The sequence below is a fragment of the Pseudopipra pipra genome, chromosome Z (genome assembly GCF_036250125.1).
Source record: "Pseudopipra pipra isolate bDixPip1 chromosome Z, bDixPip1.hap1, whole genome shotgun sequence".
Lineage (NCBI taxonomy): Eukaryota > Metazoa > Chordata > Aves > Passeriformes > Pipridae > Pseudopipra > Pseudopipra pipra.
The window spans coordinates 13,642,281-13,659,179 of record NC_087581.1 but is presented as its reverse complement, the minus strand read 5'-3'; the positions used below and the strand labels follow the sequence as shown (position 1 = coordinate 13,659,179).

Below are 16,899 nucleotides of genomic sequence, written 5' to 3'. Positions count from 1 at the left end.
GGTTGGAAGGGACCTATCAGGATCACTGAGCCCAACTTCTGGCCCTGTACAGGACACCCCAAGAAACATACCATGTGCCTGAAAGCATTATCCAAATGCTTCTCGAACTCTGTCAGGCTTGGTGTTGTGACCAATTCCCTGGGGAGCCTGTTCCACTGCCCAACCACCCTCTGGGTGAAATACTTTTTCCTGATATCCAATCTAAACCTCCTCTGATACAGACTCCTGCCTTTCCTCTAGCCCTGTCACTGGTCATGAGAGTGAAGAGATCAGTACATGCCCCTCCACTTCTGCTCATGGAGATGTTGAAGACTAGAATGAGGTCTCCCCTTAGTCTCCTCTTCTCCAGGGTAAACAAATGAAGTAACCTCAGCCATTCCTCATAAGGCTTCCACACCAGACACTTCACCATCTTTGTGGCCCTCCTTTGGACACTCTTTAATACCTTAATGTCTTTTCTATGTTGCAGTGCCCAAAATTGCACACAATGTTCAAGGTGAGGCTGCCCCAGTGCAGAGCAGAGCGGGACAATCCCCTCCCTCAACCACCTGGTCATGCTCTGCCTGATGCCCCCCCAGGACATGGTTGGCCCTCCTGGCTGCCAGGGCACTGCTGACTCATATTCAACTTGCCATCAACCAGGACCTCCAGGTCCCTTTCCACAGCGCTATTCTCCAGTTTCTCCTTCCCTAGTCTATAAACACAACCAGGGTTACCCCTACCAGGTGTAGAATCTGGCACCTACCCTTGTTAAACTTCAGCTGGTTCGTGATTGCCCATCTCTCTAATTAGTTGAGGTCTCTCTGCAGGTCTTCTCTGTCCTTGAGGGAGTCAACAGCTCCTGTCAATTTAATGTCTTATCATACCACGAAAAGAAAGCAATATTTACCTATTTGAGGTAAATACCCACTGATTTTAAATAGTCAAAAATTGGTCCCCTTCCTTCCTTCCTTCCTTCTCTCTCCCTCCCCCCCCTTTGTCTCTTTATTTCTTTCTTCTTTCCATCCTAACACCAAAAATTTGATTGTTGATATTACACAACTGACTGGAGTACAAACCACAGGTAGGAAACACAAAAATCCCACTTAGACAAATGAAATATTGCAGCTCAGTAACAGGAAAAGCAGTGAACGCTTTTCCTTCCAGATAGGTTCTTTATATTCTTTACAGCTGTTCCATGTGTAAACAAGAACTTCAGTACATAAACAGAGACTAAGCATTATAGAACTACAAATTAAATTCCTCAGAACTGAGGATGTTTAGTTTTCTTATTTATATTTATTAGCTTTGAATATTGCATGTCTAATCCATACTGAAAGAACTATGTAAAATGGCTGGCCTCAACCATTTATCTGGCAAAAATTGTTCAACATATAGAGCCCACAGAAAATCTTAATTTGCTAATAATTCTCAGTGAAAAGGAGAGGAATGGAGGCGAAACAAGTCCAGCTTCAACTTAGTGAATTGAAGCTGGAAAAAACTCTTTCATATTCAGGCAGCTAATTGCAGAGAAAACAGTCTATTTCAGTATTTAAACTTTGATGCCTTTGTTTTCCAAATATTTATTGGTACTGCACATAACAGGCTTTATGAAGGAAAATGTTTTAAAAGTTGCAGCAGACGTTCAGGCTGAACAGTAGTTTACTTATAATTTACAGACTTGTAGTACTTAATATATAATGCAATAATCTATGCTGTGCCATTTGTCATTTGGACTAGGCCACAGATTGTAGCTTAGGGCAGTGCATCTGTGCACAGATCAGGCAGGAAATGGCCTAAAATCTTGAACAGCTGAGCATGATGTCTAGTGTAGTTGCAAAATTCAACCTCTGCTCCAGAGGTCACTGCATGCTTCAGTCATGACAGCCCAAATTGTTAAGCATGTGACTAATATGCATACAGAACACAGGCTGCCTAGTGTCTGCTGCAAGCTTGATGGCTGGTTAGCGGCTAGTCTTAATTTTATGTGACAATCCTATGTAGGAAATGCCGGGTGGGTGACTAAATGGAGCATATTGATGTCCCACTGGGTGTAGCCCCTGTTGTTTTGACAAATTCTCCTTAGCATTTATCAATCAGGCCTACAATGGGGAGTGTGCTGAATATCTAATTCAGACATGCTAGTCAGGACTAATAGAGCAAGATAGCATGTTATTCAATTTGTACTTGTTAGCGATGTCCCACTGTCACTGGGCAATTTACCTTCACACTTCACAAATGAAAAGAGAAATTTGCTGGGCTTCAAACACTTACATGAGTTACAAGCAAAATTTTAATTAGCATGTCATTACAGTAATAATTTATTGCTTCTTACTAGCATCCTAGCACCCAGATTGTACTTTTCCTTTTTTTCCTTTAAGAAGAGATGTACTTTAATATTTATGGAACAGTTACTTAAAACAAAAATAAAAATTAACCCTGCAGCAACTGAAAAACTGCATAGTAAGATACATATCAATAAGCTTTATTTTATGAAGCCTAAAATGGATTTATACATTTATCACTTAGAAGAACCTTTTGAGCTCTCTCCTTACCAAGTATTAATGGATTCAGTAAGCAACATCATTTAAAAGACTGCTTATTTTTAATCAACTTTACAAATATTCGAAAGTGCAGTTTTCAGCTATTTCCAAAGGAATTATAAAGAAAGTTGGGGAAAGAGAAGAAAGGAGATGTGTCATGTAGAAAACAGTAAAGCAAAACCACACTTTTGTTATACCTACATAAACATTAGTAGTGAATTTTCAGTGGACTACACTGATGTTAACAACTGAAGAAAACTTAGTTTCAGTAAACAGTAAAGAGATGTATTCTTCAGTTACAGTCAATTAAAAGACCAGAATAGATTGATCTATAGAAGTGTTTGGGAAGCTCAGACCATCTTATATTACCAGTGAAGTTGAAAAGGGGCTGCTCAGTACTTTGCAGAGTTGGCTCCTGTGACCTCTGGATGTTATTATATTAATTTGTATATATTGGTTCACATACTTATTTTTCTAAATAAGTACAACAGAACACAAAGATACTCAGTGCTTTAAGAGAATTAGAAGACAAAATACAAATAATCTGCATGAAATACAGGGGAGTTCAGGGATACTTTAATTTCCCTATTCAAAAAGTAGTGTGAATTAGCCAGGGCAACTGCGCAGAGCCATGCTCTGAGCTACAGGAATCAGGGCAGCTCTCCAAAGGCTATTTCACTATCTCTGTGGCACATTACTCAGAAACATGGGCATGCTCTCATGAGCTATCTAGTAGCAGGTTCTCTAATAACCTAATAAACTGATGAATAAGCAATTAAAAGAAATGCGAGCAAACAGATCACCTTGGGTGGTTTGTAGAGACGGCTGCACATGATAAGAGATACTTTCAGATTCTCAGGGAAGCAAAATTAATTTGGTTTTAGGAACCTGTTTTTTTTCATCAATCATAACAGATATTAAACGGGATTTTATTATTCTTTTTATACAAACATTCTATGGAAATAAATATGAAAACAGAATGTTGACCAACAAAAGGGCCTGCAAGATCAGACCTGCTGTTTGATATGTAAGAACATCTCAGAGGAAAGTTAATGAATCGAGGAGTTTAAATACACCAGAAAATGTAAATTTCTTCTGCTAAACATTATGATATTTCATTGTTTTCAACACTCTGAAAAAAACAGTTTGATTTCAGAGAGAGCTTGTAAAATTTAAAGGAAATTTTTGCTTTGAATAATTTTTGTCAGTAACAATTCTTTTTCCCCATGGCAGGTCCTTTCAGAGTAACAGGATATTTTACCCTCAGTTTTGGTCTCATTTAAATTGGTTCAAAGGTAAAAATTGCCCTATGCAGTCTGACTTTAAACTCATGTGGAAACAGTGGAATTTGACTCAGATATATTATTCGTGGATCAAAATCCCCCTGCTCCAGAGCAACCAGTATGATGCAGAAGATGGCAGAGGCTGCTTGAGCATGAGGTGACTGGTACCAGCACCATCTGGAGTCCTCCAGCACAAAGTGCAAGCAAAGACTTTATAAAACAGAAAACTTGGCTATTTTATTTGCATGCCCTAGTGTTGATTCTGCACCAGGCTGAGAGGGGAACAGAGGTATGCAGACTGTGAAGGACCATATCAATATCGTCTAGTTGCCATCACTCCTTGATACTTTGGTAGCTCTTCCCTCACTGGGAAGGGTTTTCTCCTATGTCTTGGCATATCCAGCTTGCTGGTGACCTTTCAGGAAGCAATTGCTATAAGCAATTTATATGCAAATGTAAGAAATGCAGGTTTTCATGGTCACTTTTTTTTTTTAATTCAACTTACTATATAACTTACTAAAAAAAAAAGAAAACTTTTAGTGTGATTATAAGCTTATTTTCTGTTGTCTTTTTTCTCCCTCTGTCTCCATTCGCATTTCCAGTGCACCCCTTTTCCACAGAGTGCTCTGCTTCTCTAGTCTTTCACGTTTCCCAAAGACTTAGTGCTTTATAAGGCTCACAGATACAACCCTTGACAAGATGATTTTTATTATTATTAGGTAGGAGTTTATATATTTTACAAGCCAGCACTTTTTCCTTTACTGCCCAGTTGTTTTTTTTTTTTTTTTGTCTTTCCACTCTTTTGGATTTTAAACTCTTAAAAAATATTTTTTTTTTATTTTTGTAGGGGAACACATTTGATTCCTAATCCATCCACTTAATGATATAGTTATTCTTAAATATGCTGTCCCTTTCCTAAGTATGCATTTAGTTCACATGTCCTAAGTTTGCAACATTTGCATAGCAACAATATTTTTTGTTACTCTTCATTTTCTTGAAGACTTGTCATTTAAATCTTCATACTGGTAGCTGTAAGCACAGTTTTCCCTGATAGTAGTGAGGGAAAGTAGGTATTCTTTACCTAGGCTACCAGGATTCTGAAAATTATTTCCAGTTGCCATAGATAGCAGAGATCTCAATGAAGGAGAGCTACTTTCTTTTCTTCTGAAAGAATCTTTTCACTAAAATGAGTACCAAGTGCATTGTTTAAGGGAGAGTAACATAGTCAAGAGCTTACATACACAAAATGCAGTACTTTGGATTCTAGTGCTGAGCATTTGATGAGATGATATTTAGCGACATTAATCTCAGAACAACTTACATTCATACTATTAAATCTCTTCTGCAGAAAAAGACAGCTTCAACCTGACTGCCAGCTGGGGCTGGTGCCTGGACTATACTGCCCTCTGCCCCTCTGCATTGTTTTGGTGAGGGCTAGTTGTCAAACGAAATCAGAAATTCACCAGTGATTCAACAGTGTAAGTGATAATTTTCTAGCACTTGCAAACATTTTCTGGGACTGTTAAATTTACTGAAACAGCTTCAGTCTTCCTTTCGTACACGTTTATATTGATCTTATCAGTGTTCAAAATCTAGAGGAAAACAGATCCAAACCAATTTCCTTTGCCATATAAGTCAAGAGCAAAGATTTTATACAGGGTATGATGTCACGCTGAAGAAGTTAGAAAAAGGACTAGAAAAAGGAAAGAATGAAATTATATTGACCATTCTATTCCTGAAAGTAAAGCCAGTCATTATGAATCTCTTTCTTGACTTATACAATGTTTCTGCTGTGGATATGTTACATGAATAACATCCACCTTCAACATTTCTTAAGAAAATTAGTCTAATCCCTTTAATGTCATTCTGCAACAGCAATGTGAATGGCCATCTACTAGTTTTAGAAGAAATTGTATTTAGTTTGCTAAATAAATTAAATCCATATCCAGAAATTAGGAACCTTGCATTTTTCTTAAATGTTGTTTTATTCACGATGTGATTAGAAAAGATCAGCATAGTTTCCACCTCATCATCATTAGACATTCTCATATTTCACATTAGATTTGCATCTGAATTAACTGTTATCCAAAGCAATGGACTTGGTGTTCCTCATTGAGAACATTCAGACTTGCTGGACTTTTTTTCAAATGGAGGTGTGTATCTTCAACATATCTGATTTTGGATACCACATATAATCTTGTATTAAGAGAGATGTCTGTGCTGGACACTGTAAAATAGAAGGAAAAAAAGATCAAAATATGTAAGTAGTAGACTTTTGGGGAAATAATTATAATATATGTTGATTACAACTTTAAGCACTTCCTCATTTTTTTCTATATTTATATTTTTAATAGAAAAACCTTAATTTCAAACTCAAAGACTTTATTACAAAATGAAATTCTAAAACTCTTTATTTTCTTAGAGAACATGTAGCAACGAGATGTACAGAAATATATTTTTTTATGACCCGTAAAATATACAGAAGTCTGTTATCATTTCACTGGTTTTTTACAGGTTCTTGGCAATTCCCTCTCTTTTTCTAGAGTTTTGATTGAGCTTAACTACCAAGTAAGCTACAAGTATGAATGGATTCACCAAGACAGGGATCTAGCTAACCAAGCAGTACTAACATTAAATTCAATTCAGGGCACTATGCAATGTAAAAAAAAGCCCCAATCAAGTCAGCAAAGAAACTACTGACTTGCTTTCTCACTCTATTCCCATTTTATATGTTTGGAGGTATTCTGATAATTCCTAAACTGACATGTCCTGTCTCTGAAAATAAAACCCAATTTTCTCCATATTAAACTAAGGAGATATCCTGCAGTCCAGAAAGTAGAACCCAGACAAAATATTTCTGCAAAGAACTATGTGGAAAAGAGCTATCAGAAACTTTTCTCTTTAGTTCCCATATAGCATGGTCATTAGAGTATCTATCTCATTGTTTGCCTTTTAAAATGTGGAAATATTCACATGACAAACAGTCAGAATCACTCCAGATTAGTAGCGGCTTTTTCTGTCTTCGTCTTCTTTGATGACTTCAGAATGCCCAGTGTAGTGATGGTCTGTTTGAGATTGCTCTAGCCAGGTCACAAAAGTTCAGAAAGGCAAATAGAGGGCCTGGAAGAATGAAGACCCTAAACCCACTTTAGGAGAGGATAAAGTCTGAGACCGTCTAAGGAATCTGAATGTGCACAAGTCCATGGGACCCAATAAGGTTCATCTACAGGTCCTGAGGGAACTGACGTTGCTAAGCCACTCTTCATCATTTTTGAAAAATCGTATCAGTCAGATAAAGTCCCTGGTAACTGGAAAAAGGGAAATATAACCCCAATTTTTAGAAAGAGAAAAGCGGAAGATCTGGGGAACTAAGATTAGTCAGTCTCACCTCTGTGCCAGGCGAGATCGTGGAGCAGATTCTCCGGAAACTATGCTAAAATACAGGGAAAACAAAGAGGTAACAGCCAACATGGTTTTACAAAGTGGAAACCATGCCTAACATATCTGGTGACCTTCTATGATGAGTCTACAGTGTTGATGGACAGGGGCAGAACAACTGACATAGTCTATCTGGACTTATGCAAGGCATTTGACACTGTCCCACATGACATCCTTGTCTCTAAATTGGAGAGACAAGGATTTGATGGGTGGACTACTTGGTGGATAAAGAATTGACTGGATGGCAGCAAAAAGAGTCGTGGTCTTGTTGTCCACGCAGAGACCAGTGATGAGTGATGTTCCTCGGGGATCGGTACTGAGGCCAATCCTGTTCAACATTTCTGTTGATGACATGGATTGTGGGATCAAGCACACCCTCAACAAATTTGCTGATAACACCAAGCTGTGTGACGTGGTCAACATGCTGGAGGGAAGGATGCCCTCCAGAGAGACCTTGACAGGCTGAAGAGGTGGGCCAATACAAACCTCATGAAGTTCAACAATACATAGTGCAAGGTCCTTCACATGGATTGTGGCAATCATAGACACACATGCAGGTTGGGTGGAGAAATGATTGAGAAAGAATGGAGAAAGACTTATGAGAGATGGTTGATGTAAAACTCAACACGAGCTGGCAATGTGTGCTTGCAGCCCAGAAAGCCAATGAAATCCTGGGCTGCATCAAAAGGACCATGGCCAGCAATTGAGTGAGGTGATTCTACCCCTCTACTCTGCTCTTGTGAGAACCCACCTGGAATGCTGCATCCAGCTCTGGATGCCCCAACAGAAGAAAGACATGGAACTGTTGAAGCAAGTCCAGAGGAGGTCAGAATGATAAGAGGACTGAAGCACCTCCCCTGCAAAGACAGGCTGAGAAAGTTGGGGCTATGCAGCCCAGAGAAGAGAAGGTTGCATGGAGACTTCAGAGCAACCTTCCATTAAAACACCACTCCTTTAGAAGAGAAGGAGGGGATGATGAGGGGGAAAGGGATTCACAGCCTCTTTCATCTGCATATCTTTTCAAAAGAAAGGAGAGAAAAGCTCCCTGTTGATACTAAGAGGAGAGGACACCTTTCTAAAGTCACATTTAGGGATTTTATTTAAGTATAACTTCACTCTAAATGCAAAAGATAAAGAGTTAGGTTTTTTGCATGAAACTGAACACAGACTTCCTTTCTCAGTAGTTCTGAACTCTCTTATTTTTTTCCTTCATTATTTTATGACTGCTTTCCCACTAAGTTTTCCTATGATGCATGAAAATGGGACTTTCTAACACTAGTCTCCTATGGTGCAAGGGCAGCATACCTGAGATAGCACAGTATTTCCTGGTATCACAACCAATGTACCAGGAATACCAAATGATTTAAAGGCTTTCACCAATACTCTACTTTACAAAGGCACTTCTAGGCAAACCAAAGGTCATAGGAGACTGAACTGAAATAATCAAAATGCAAAAAAACCAAAGAAGTGAACATCAGGGTAGATACAGAAGTCAGAGATTGCACTGGAATAGTTTACATTTTAAAGGGGGCTGAGTTGTGCTGGAGACTAGATAGATTCAAGTGTAAGTTTTATTTGGATTAAATCAACTGGCACACCCTTATATCTAAGCAAATAACCACAAGTTATTTCTCTGACTCTCTAGGGATTGGGAAGATGATAAGGAAGGTTATTACATTAGTCTATCTTTTATATATATAGCTGTGATTTTTGACATGAGGTGTATTGTTATTGTTTGCAATTTGTTAAAAAGTAAGCATTTTTGAGATATAGCAGTTCACTGTGATCAAGAATATGTAATTGTTATTGGCAAAAAATTTATTCATATACATGAACAGTTTGGTTCAGAGGTATTGTTAGAAATACGCATAAATGTGACCTAATCAGTCACCATCATCATTAGAGAAGTGATACAGTAGAATAGAAACAAGGTGACAAGTTATTAGCACAGTCCTTTTTTTCCATCAACTTTCCTGAAACCTGGCTTAAAGCTGCAAGTATTGGTATTTGGATATTACTAAGTTGATTTCTGTACAACTTGATTAGCCAGGTTCTTTATATATAATTCGAGAACTTATTAAGTAAATATATGTGTTTTCTTGGTAAGGAGGGTATTAGGCTGAAATCGGAATCTAACAGTTTCATGGCAGTCACTTTTGAAAGAGAGGAAGGATCAGCTTCATTCTAATGCTGAGATCCATGTAAGTCTTCACATATGTAAAATTATATTTTAAATACTTTGCTGTATGTTTTTCTCAGTAATTATCTCTTCATTTTTTGTAAAAAATTAAATACTCCAGTTCTTCCTTCAGGAGCTCTTTTCCATAATAAAGGTTGCATTATTTGATGAGGAGCTAGAAATACAGTTGTGGTCTATGTCTGTGGGATTCACATGCTACTAAGAGATCCACATAAAACTAGATGGTTAGTATTCTCCAGACAATTTATCCTTCTTCCTAATTCAGTTAAGCTTTTCAGGAATCTTTTAAAAATCTTTCTGAAACCTTTAAGACTAGTGGAAGAAAACGATCAAAACAACAATCTGTTTGTGGATAATGTTAGTCAGAAAAGCATCAAATGCAAGACAGAAGTTGTTCACAATCATGACAAGTTCTTTTAAGGACTTGGAGGAAAGCTATTACGAAGGCAGAAAATGAAAGGTCTTTCATGGTCAGAGTGTTTCAGTGCTGAGGCTGATACATCAGCAACTGATACCTATTTACCATGCAGACTGGTAAGTAACTTGGCACTACTGCCCTTTCTCTGACTTTTGCTCTGTGGAAAAAGGAGAGGGAAGAGATATCAATGAATGTTTATCCCAGTCTAACAAAGATATGTTTATCTATTCCTATGATGGAATCCACACACACATCTTCAGTACAGACAGGATTTTATAACTGTGGTTTCACATCATAAATGTTTAATGTAAAAGGCATTATAATAAGGTAAAAATACATTTCATAATAGCACGTTATTTTTATTGATTTCAGCTTCCAGCAAAAATTAATTTAGTCTTTATAAACCAAATTTTAAAAACAACTCAATCTCCCTTCTGCCTGTCCCACTCTTCTTGGTACTGTGTGATTTCAGTTTGCGTTTGTTATCTCTGTATGCAGAAAGCTTCCTCTGCAGTTTTTCAGTGAAAGACAGATTTTTATGCATTTGAAGCTATTTTAAATGACCATAAGGACATGCTTCATGGCTTGTTGAAATGTCAGGATTTGTACTTCCTTAAACATTTGGTCAGAATTTTGGAAAAGTGACTGAAAGTAAACCTTATGATAATAAGATGTTGAACTTCAAGATTGTCACACCGAAGTAACTCAAGGTCAAAAGACATCTTCTTATCTCATTTGTAGTATTCATACAGATTAACTAAATAGTAGCAATAACTTGCTGCGTACTTTTAAAAAACCCTTTATTTGAAAATTTTCAGTTTACTTGCACATTGATCATGAATTCAGGGGCCATGTAGCAACATAAGCAAGGCCAAAATATTTTGAAGTTTACTCCTGTTGAGAAGTCACTTCCTGTACAGTTTCTTTAAAACCAATAAACAACTTGTAAAGAAAGATAGCAATATCCAGACCTTCGTGGTTTGTAATTTTAAAACTATTAAATACATTTGCTTATTTTTCTCTCTTTATTCATCTCTCTATTTGTTTCTTATTTGAAATATGTTTGGGTTGTCTGCCTGACCTTCTTTATATGTATGGGTATATGTTTGATTTTAAAATTGTAGAAGACCTCTTCTTTTGTTCTGTTACTTTTGTATTAATAAAAATACTTTTTTGTGTTTTTCTTAAATTGTAGCCTGTACATCTGCAGTGCAAACCCGAATGATGAAATAAAGGCAATTTTCATCTAGTGCATGGCTTTTCCTCCAAAAAAACCCCAAAACAAAACAAGCAAAACAAAACACAACAAAAAAAACCCACAAAAAAACTTCCAACTCTTTACAAGATACAAGACAAATGACACAAAAGTGAAAGGGCACTGATACAAACTGGATAGGCTTACAACATAATTGAATTAAGTCTTATGTGCCACATATGATCACAAAGCAGGGCCATGGCTTGAGCACTTTGAATGTAGGGAGGCTGCTAGTCAATAAAAAGACCCTTTAAACTGGTTAAATGCATCATGAGCATGTGCAGAACACTCCTATCTAACAGGTGGCTGAATAAAACTCAGCTGGTGTTGCACAGGGCTATAGCATTGACCTTCTTTAGGATAATTTCAGCCCACTTTAAAAAAAAAAACAACACAACTGTTACTGTACTTGGTGTAGTGGAAACAATTTAAGGATGAATAATTTCTTTCAGCCCCTTGAGGCACCGGTGGCTCGCTCTCCCTCTCCGCTCTCTCTCCCTTTCTGTGTCTCTCAAGTGAATTAACATAAAGGAACAGTGACAACAGCAAGCTGAAAAGCGTAGCTGGTGGGAGGATTAAGTATATCATTGAAAGGAATTATGTTGTAAATGACTGGGAGGGATAGGGGCTTCTGTTCCTTGGTCCCATCTGGTCTTTAAAGAATACCTTGTTGTAATTACCCCCAGATGGCTTTGTGCTACACTGGGTCTGGACAGCCAGGTGCCACTGTACCCTGCTGGGTGTGATATTCATTGCTACATGCAGTGACAAAAACGGACTTCATTGCAACCTAATTTCTTCCAGGGTATTACACAAATATGGAATGAACACAGCTTATCAAACAAGAGTTTAGTGTGCCAGGAGCTGAAACTGTCAGATATAAGACAAGACTGCCTTGTTTTTTCACTTTTAACAATTGTCTTGAAACAAGGAAATATCAACAATTTACAATGTTTGTGTGCTAATAAATACATATTATATCATGTTAGCTATTTTTCCAGGAGTTGAAATGCTCAAATTACCCTAAGGCAATTGCTGTAAATAGTGGAATAACAAATGCCTGTTACAAAGTCAGTTTTATGACAAGATTTGCTGTAGGCTAAATTTGGGCCCAATCCTGTAAGATGTTGGCACAGAAAACTCTTTCTCCTCAGCCCCAGATTCAGGCCTGCATTTCTACCCCAGATGAAGGTTTTTCTGCTTTCTTTCATCTTTTTTTATTGATATCGTTGCCTTTATTTTATGTAGTTCTTGGCAATTTTACTGCCAAAATCATACCAGTCTTATACTTTCTAATTGTCCTCCAAAAAGCAGCTATCCTAAGAGAATCATTATTACTGTACAAAACAAGGCCTTTTGCCACAAAAGGGAAAACAGATATTTAAGGGAAAAACCAGAAACATTGGATTAAAAACCCTCGCTTGCTGTGAAGAAACTACCTGTGTTTCTGAAAGCATGCAGTCAGAACTCTCCTTCTCACTGAAAATGCATGAATGTATATTGGGCAAAATACTGTGAAGAGTAAACCTCCTCCCAGCTCATCTGCTTCTCTGCCCTGCCATGCACCTGCCCATGTCCCACGTGCCTGCATAAGCCCATGCATGCAGCTTCTCCATCATGTTTTGTACATCTCATGCACAATTCCCTATTCTCCAGCTAAACTTCCAGAGGCACCACTGAATGATCAAGGTGCTGGTCAGCAAACAGGAATTGCTATCCTAGCAATGCTTGGTCCCCACAATGCCAACAATAGCACCTGCTTCTTTTCTGAGGTCTCAAAGAGAATGAAATGCTGATTGCCAGCTTCTTGTAGCTCTATTTAGTCTCAACAATGCCAAGATTGTCTTTCCCCAGCCTTTCTGTACTTTCCAACACGTTGCATAGTTGAGAGGAGACATAACTGTGTGGCAGCTGGTTTTCTGCTGCAGGTTACATGCATGCTTAACAAATATTAGTAACTTGTGAAAAAGTTGCTCTTTACATCTTTAATCTACCTGTGAAAATGTGTAAGTAGACTCACAACTGAGTCCCTAGTCTCCATCATTACTATAATCTGGTTAGTAATGATCTTCTGAAAGCAGAGCGTGGTTTTCTCTGGTTCTATGACTTTTTTATTCCGTCCAGACAATGCAAATTTTAAAACTGAGAAGGAAAAGGAGTCTTAAAGTATAGAAAAATCAGACCTTCAAAAGGTAATGGCATTATGGTGGTTTTATTTTTTTTTAAAATTATCTCCAACTAAAACTTATATCAAAATATGACTACGTTAAATCACCAGCTACATTTTTAAACTTGGGAATTATTAGCAGATAATTATGGTCTCCCATTTTCATAATTCAACTTCCTTTTTTTTTTAACAAAGAACCTTTGATTTTACTAATTGCTAGTTACTCAGGCTTCAAATCAGTTATCAAAACCAGAATTTCCCTGCAAGGTAAAACAGATTTTTCACCCATTCTCTGTGACTTGAACAATGCAATTTTATAGGATGTCTCTGATCAGCTCTTATTCACCCTTTCCAGGAAGTTCAAATTCATCCATAAAGCCTCAATGTCATCTTCCATCACCATTACAAATACTCTCAAAAGAAAAAAAAGTGTTGTCCCAGAGACAAGTGCATTAGTCCATCTGATGCTTTGCTGTGAAAAATGAGGGGACAAATTTTGACATTAGAGACAAGGTCAGTCTTATGCTGACTTAGTACAGTGTAATGGCAAGTTTTTACATATTGATCAAGATAGTAAGAGATGTTCTCTCTTTCTCTGTCCCTCCCTCCCTGTCTCTCTTCTACTTCTCTGTGTTTGCATATACATGTATATAACTGAGAGAGAAAATCTAAGATACTAGACAACTATAATTATAATATCTGACCTGCTAAAAGTCAGTTTATTTTTATATAAGAAAGTGATGTACATGCCTACAATTAATGAAAATGGCCTAAGACACATGTTCGTGAAAATTAATTTTAGTCCACATAATCTTTGCTACATGCACAATTTCCAATACATGAATATAAGTTAGCTACACAGAAATGAGGAAGATGTCAGTTCTGGTTTTCAGTGTGAGTTATATTACTGTGAATTTGGAGCTACTAACTGAAAGGGTTAAGTTTCCCAGTCCTTCCTTCTACTATAAATAAGACCCAATGAAGAATAAGAATTATCTGAAGTTTGCATATGAAATACAAGTCCAGTTTGAACTTAATTCTGAACTTCGCTTTGTTAGTGGTGCCAGGTGTCTCCCACAAAAACAGTACCTTTGACAAGCCTCCATCAGACTGCAAACCTCTCATGACTCAGATTCTTCCTTCAAACCTACTTCTGCTGATGAAGAAATTGAATGAATAACCAATGCTACATATCCTGCTACCGAACTTGAGGGCAATAGAAGGAAAAAACACTCCTAATGCATTATTACCAGTATGCTGCCCCTCTACCCTGTTCACATTTGGGTTGTTTTCAGATTGGGAGAATCTGGTAAAAGAACTGCCTACTCCTCTGGCTACCATTCTGTGACATTAATGATAAATAAAGAAATTAAAAAATAATAACTATGTAATTTTAATATGTATGATTTAATGGCATCAATTAACCTTACTTTTAAGGTTCACTTTAGTATTAGTGTTAAGAGATTATGCATTTCTAAGCAAATTTTGCCTATGCTTAATGATTATCTTTTGAATGCAGAACTAATAGAGTCCCTCAGTAGGTATGTTTATTCAGAAGACTGAATGTTTACAGGCAAAGTAGAATCACGAAGCAGAAGAGATGACATATTTATTGATGAATGCACTCTTTTGTCAATAATACTGAAGTGAAGTTGTGTCATATTGAACCATTTAACCAGGAAGATCTTGTGTGGTAAGCTTGCAGAATTAGGCTTTTTTTGTTCTGTTTTGTGGTGTTTCAGATTTGAGAAAATAAAAATTATTCTGAATGTAGGCAGCAGTGACAATTTTTTATTGAGCATTTCTCAACCTTCTGGGTGTTCCTGTTAAACACCTTATGATCCTGGTTTAAAATGTAACATTACAGGATGCATACCCAGAGTTGGCATGGCTTTAGTGCCTATCACTTTGCATGGAAGTTCCGCATGTACCCGAGTAGCAACTGCACACCATCACCTCGCTATAACTTACTGCAAACAAGCAAACAAAGTATTCTTGTCACCATTCTGCATTTTGGACAAGACTGCAATTCCTGAGAAACCTCTTTGTTTCAATGATGAATGGAGAAATTAAAATAGCTTAGGTGAAAATACATAAGCACAGACATGAAAATGCAGAAGAAAAAAGCACGTAACATCCAAAAATATACATATACACACATATATATGCATATGCATACCCATATACACAGTCAAGAACTCTGACATATTTTATCCACAGGGTATAGGAGAATGCAATGTCACAAACTTGGCAGGAATATAATATGAATTCACTGGCATAGTGTTGAAGAAGCTATTCCACTCTCCTGAGTTATATGGCTTCTGAAAAACAGCTTTCTCTCTCATTGTTCTCATTTGGGTCATGTGAGTCACAGTGTAGCATTGCAGCAAAGTTTTAAGAGTGACAGCAGAAATGGAAAACCACCTCTAACAAAACAGCGTGGCCTTAACGAGAAAAATGTGAGTAGAATGTAATTTTTAAGTATTTACTAAGTTGAAAGCCTTATTATTTCATAGTTGGAATGTACGGGTAGTCAAGAATGGCTGCATCCTTACGTTGGGGAATCTTCCACTCAAATTTCAGCTTTCAGGCAGTCTTAAAATCAAGCCAGATCTCAAACCAGACTCTAAAATTGGAGGTCTCTTCTGCACATGGACATATCTTTTTAGCTGCTCTTGATCTGAATCCCTTGACTTTACAGAGATTTATGTACCTTTATGAGACAGAGTCTTCTAGTGCAAGATTGGTTACCACAGGTAGAGTACGAGCCATAGCAAGAAACATACAGGTGGTGTAAAGCTCTGCTGACCCTGCCCTGAAAACAGCAGGGTTCTGCATTAGCCAATTTTACACTGCTTTAAAGGAGACCATAGATATGTGGTATGAGGGTGTTCTCAACAATTCTCTATCACTATTCACAAAGTAGTAATAGACAGCCCTTGGCTGGAGTGGTGAGCGTGGGAGCTGAGCTGAGACTGGGGACTAAGAGAGGAATAAGAATGTGAGCAGGAGTGGGTGTGAAATAGGAAGTGTGCCAAGATGACCTGGCAGTGAGACTCCTGGGAGGTGGTAGCAGTAGAAGTAGCCTTCAACAGTCACTTCTGTCCACGTTTTACTGCCTCCAGTCTGCATCAACCGTTTGGCTCATGGTTGTACACCATGAATTTTTAGACACAATCTAACTCTCTAAATTCAACAAAGCTTTCCTATGGATTTCAGCGGGAAGACACCATGTGTTCAAATACTGTGACCCTCATATTCTCTTTACATTTTTCTTTCATGATAAAAACATTTACAATTTCACTGACATGTTAAGAAATGTCATGTCATACAGTGGTCCAATATTATGACTAGTGTGCTATGAAAATTTGTATTTTAGTATAGTATTAGACTCTTTCTGAAAGTTATATACTAAATGAAAAAATCCTCTTTTGAATGTAATAACTCCTTCCAGCCCTCAGTTCTAAAGTGATGCATTTTGAAGGTTGCGTCTATTGTTACTGCATCACACAGAGCGAGCGGTCACTCCTATCTCTTAATGAGTACAAATCAAAAGAGGCAAAATTTTTCTGCCAGCTGGGAGGCGGATAGGAAATTAAATACTAAACTCTTCTGG

The 16,899-nt window shown here is 37.5% G+C and overlaps 1 long non-coding RNA gene across 3 annotated transcripts in view; it reads right to left on the bottom strand.

Moving 5' to 3' along the window:
- Positions 1-977: 977 nt before the first annotated feature.
- LOC135407844 (uncharacterized) overlaps positions 978-16,899 on the bottom strand; it is a 103,881-nt gene continuing 87,959 nt past the window's right edge. For all 3 annotated transcript variants that reach the window (XR_010427045.1, XR_010427044.1, XR_010427043.1), the window contains one exon: positions 978-6,032. This is a non-coding gene — a long non-coding RNA (uncharacterized LOC135407844). The remainder of the gene's footprint in view (positions 6,033-16,899) is intronic.